General features: G+C 36.8%; 1 protein-coding gene across 1 annotated transcript in view; it reads left to right on the forward strand.

Moving 5' to 3' along the window:
* The first annotated feature begins 3240 nt into the window (after positions 1 to 3240).
* The window catches only part of LOC113802096 (uncharacterized), a 17119-nt gene continuing 15543 nt past the window's right edge, over positions 3241 to 4816 (forward strand). The window contains exon 1 of the mRNA XM_070126688.1: positions 3241 to 3323. The gene's annotated coding sequence lies outside the window, so the exon portion shown is untranslated. The remainder of the gene's footprint in view (positions 3324 to 4816) is intronic.

The following is a 4816-nucleotide window of genomic DNA, read 5'->3' on the forward strand; positions in this document are numbered from 1 at the left end:
ATCACTTATCTCTCCTTGTCTTAGAAAATTGGAATGCATTCTCTTAACTACTTTTCGTCTTACTGGTAAATTACGAGAATGAAAATGCTCCAGATTTGAAAAATAAAACGAAATAAAAAATAATTTCAGCATACTACTTAAAACAGTACGATCGTCACTACTGTCTACGTGTCATATACAAACACGTACATACACCTGTTCCCCGCATTTGTTCATTTGTTCTGTATCCAAAAGATTCAGTTAATAACATGGCATCCTTTGGCATCCATTCGGCGCATATTTTGTAATTTAAAAGGATTAATTTACGTAAATTACAATATACATACATATAGATAGATAAAGAGATACATAATCCTGTTGATGAAAGTTAATGTAACAAGAAAAAAATATGTCTCCTGTTTGTATGTTCAGAAGTACATTATTTTTTCATAATTTTCACAAAATGTCTCTGGATAAGAGCCAGATATATGAATATGGAAAACGTGCGTGAACATATTGAAATATTTACGTCCGAGAGATAAGAAAGAATATTATAGGCACACACACGCGCGCACACACACACACACATACACACACACACACACACACCTCTCTCTCTCTCTCTCTACACACACACACACACACATCTCTCTCTCTCTCTCTCTCTACACACACACACACGTACACACACACAGTTCTCTCTATCTCTCTCTCTACACACACACACACGTACACACACACAGTTCTCTCTCTCTCTCTCTCTCTCTCTACACACACACACACAGTTCTCTCTCTCTCTCTCTCTCTACACACACACACACACACACACACGCACACACACACACAGTTCTCTCTCTCTCTCTCTCTCTCTCTCTCTCTCTCTCTCTCTCTCTCTCTCTCTCTCTCTCTCTCTCTCTCTCTCTCTCTCTCTCTCTCTCTCTCTCACAAAAAAAAAACTACACACACACACACAAACTTCTCTCTCTCTCTCTCTCTCTCTCTACACACGCGCATCCATCTCTCTCTTTCTCTCTATCTCCCTCCCCCCCTCTCTCTCTCACACACACACATACATACCTCTCTCTCTCTCTACATAGACACACACACAGGCACACACACAAACAAACACACACACACACACACACACACACACATCTCTCTCTCTCTCTCTACACACACACACACACACACACACACACACACACACACACACACACACACACACACACACACACACACACACACACAAACTCAGCCCCTTCTGCTGACATAACTTTACGTGACTTAACATACATTACATGTTTATCTATGACTGTTACATATTCAGATCCCAGAGGCTGTTTTTATTCCTATTTTGCATGATTTGCATACGGCGGTGCTTCATGTTTTATTTGTATATTGTTATAACCCCTATATATTTATTTTATTGATAACTGTTGCCGGGTGATTATGGTGGCTTATTTGCATCCAGCGATGTCTGGCAACGATCCACGCGGTCACCGTTCAAGCGAGCGTCCGTTGATCTGTATACGTATAAATGCATTAAAAAAATTTAGATATATAATTTACATGTTGTCTAAACTGTTCTTACACAACCTTGTAATCGTATGCTTTCATTTACGAAACCGTAACTTCGTTCGATTTATTTTAGAATAAGTAAACTTCAAGCGAGGAGAATGCTTGTTTTGGCGGGAAATTCTGATTGGGAAATAAACGCTCATTAATTCCGTTTTAATCGTCATTAAACCAAAGACATTTTGCGACATGTGAGCGTGATTTTTTTTAAGAAGCTCGTGGGATTCAGATGCATTTGATGTGAATTTGTCATATGGTAAAATAACTTAGATTGTCGTAGTATGAACACAAATAGAAATATAGTGGCATGATTTTGCAATTTTTAATAACACTATAATACTGTAAGATTATAATTATCTGTTAGTGCAGCGTATTCCCTTATGATTAAAATGTATCAGAACCTGTTATGATTAAATAAGGTTTGCAATAGTGAATGAATAGAGTACACTCATTCAGACACTTTCATACTTAACACACACTCAACTGTTCCAATACTTACACAAACTCTCTGATGTGCACACCAAAATACACACACTTACATACCTTATATATATATGTGTGTGTGTGTGTGTGTGTGTGTGTGTGTGTGTGTGTGTGTGTGTGTGTGTGTGTGTGTGTGTGTGTGTGTGTGTGTGTGTGTATGTATGTATGTATGAACGCAAGCACAAACACTATCACGTGTACACAAAAATGAAAATGAAACTAGCCACAATGAGAATTGAAAATAAGCGTGTTTCGAACTCTTCACGAATTCCTTTTCAGTCAAAAACCGAAATGGATGAGAGAGAGAGAGAGGGGGGGGGGGGGGGGGGAAGAGGAGAGAGGAGAGGGAGAGAAGGAGAAGAGAGAGAGAGAGAGAGAGAGAGAGAGAGAGAGAGGAGAGAGAGAGAGAGAGAGAGAGAGAGAGAGAGAGAGAGAGAGAGAGAGAGAGAGAGAGAGAGGAGAGAGAGAGCGAGAGAGAGAGAGAGAGAGAGAGAGAGAGAGAGAGAGAGAGAGAGAGAGAGAGAGAGAGAGAGAGAGAGAGAGAGAGAGAGAGAGAGAGAGAGAGAGAGAGAGAGAGAGAGAGAGAGAGAGAGAGAGAGAGAGAGCGAGAGAGAGAGAGAGAGAGAGAATCGTTTATCATCCTATCCGAAAGATGCCAATTTCAGCTCCGAATCACACAGGTGTTGCAGTTTCCTTGCCGTAAGAACATAATTAATTATATCCATATTATACCTGTTAAAAGCCACGTGTTTTTATTCCCTGGTTGGGAAAAGTCTGTCTAGAGCAATATATTCCAACGTTTAAGTCTTTTAAAAGGCCTGTTTTTACTGAATAAACAGATACTGCACACTTTTCTTGTCGCAATGGAAAAAAAATATTTATAACGAAGTCAACCGGGATGGAAAGATCAGCATAAGCAGATAAAAAATGCATTCGTATATATATTTTTTATGTGAATTTATAGACGGTAAGGGGATTTAAATGACGTGTGATTTCATGAGTTCCAATTATCTATAATTTACGTGTCTCTGGCCCTGGCTTCGGTTTGCTTCAACCTCAAAATCCGACGCTTAAAAATCCGACGCAGTGGCCGAACACGACGTCGTTAGTGGAACGTCGTTGTCTATCGGGTAAGTGACGTGACGTAATCGTGGATTTGATTTCATATTTCTGAAATTATGGCAAATCACGAGCGCTGAAATCAGTGCACATCCGGCCGTGATCCCGAACACACGCGGTCCTCTTCGTTGAAAAGTTAACTATAGGACTTTTTTTTTACTGTGAATGTAAGAAAATGGATTGAATGTGACAGGTGTTGAAGGGTATTGGAAATGTTGACGTTTATATTTTCTAAAGATGGATATCATGATTTTGATGTTAGTGTGTGTTAGATACGTAGGTGTTAAATAGACCTAAACCCGAAAGAATAAGTTTATGAGATTATTAATATGGTTTTCAATAGCAATGAACTGCGGAATACATAAGACTTAAATTCATATTTGTTTTGAATTTTAGGAGACATGAAATAATGACATTTCTTAAATAATATAACATTTAGAATAATAATCGTGGTGAAACGACAATGAAAAGAATGTTATCAAGGAATTATTTTCATTAAAGTTTTTTTGATATGACACAAGTAGTGACGGAAGTTATAATATTAATAACAGTTATTAGTAATAGCCATAATTAATCATATAATGATTCTTGGTGTAGTTAGTAGCAGATATCACTATAATTGTGATGATGAGGTACGTATGTATGTATGAATCGTTGAGAATTTGAAAAATGAAATACTGAAGAAAAAATATATATGGAATAGTGATCGCAAATTTATTTTACACGGACAGTGATGGCTCGTTAAAGATATATGGCCATAAATTTTGCATGTATTTCCTGAAAAAAATATATGGCCATAAATTTTGCATGTATTTCCTGAAAAAAATATATGGCCATAAATTTTGCATATATTTACTGAAAAAAAAATCTGCAGCATCAACATCGAAGTTCATTAGCGGCATATTAATTTTGCAACACCTGCATAATCTCTTCAAAATGTTAATTACTGTTAGTTCTTGACCTGTTCTTCCTCACAGCTCTCAGTTCTTATTTTGCACAAGATTTGCACCACCCAAGCTATTCCTTGCAAGGTAATTTTCCAGTTTGTTAATCATTCTACTGCAGTTGAAATATATTTTGATGGAAGTTTAAATTATATGGGATTAGGCTGAATGACAGGGCGTGGCATTAGCTGTCAGGAATGACATTTTTGACGACATAAAAATTCAGATTAGAGTCGAGAAAATATTCCGCGAAAGAAAATAAAAAAGGAAAATAAACAAAGACAGTTTCAACGAAATATAGAGCAAGTGCAGAACAAAGATTATTTTTGAGAAAATCACGGAAGTGGGCCGATGTTGTCGTTTCTTGGCCGCCAGAGCCATCTAGTGATTGAAATTCATACCTTGAGCATATTAACCAAATATGGCAACGCTTCCTTGTCTGTCTTTTTTTTTTTTTTTTTTTTTTTTTTTTTTTTTTTGCTTATTAAGAACTCTGATTATTGGCAATTGAAATAGTTATTAATTTTGTTATTATCAAGTCCAGTTACATAGTGAATCATGGGATATCGATAAAATGTATAGTGAAACTGCCATAGCTTTTGAGTGTTGCAACTGTGGTGCATTAAATAAAAAGTATAAGAAAGTACAGATAAAGTAAAATCAAGTAAAGAAGAAAAAAAGAGGAATGTAAAAGGATCAAAATGTTAAAACCATGA

This window comes from Penaeus vannamei, chromosome 10 (assembly GCF_042767895.1).
Source record: "Penaeus vannamei isolate JL-2024 chromosome 10, ASM4276789v1, whole genome shotgun sequence".
Taxonomy (NCBI): domain Eukaryota; kingdom Metazoa; phylum Arthropoda; class Malacostraca; order Decapoda; family Penaeidae; genus Penaeus; species Penaeus vannamei.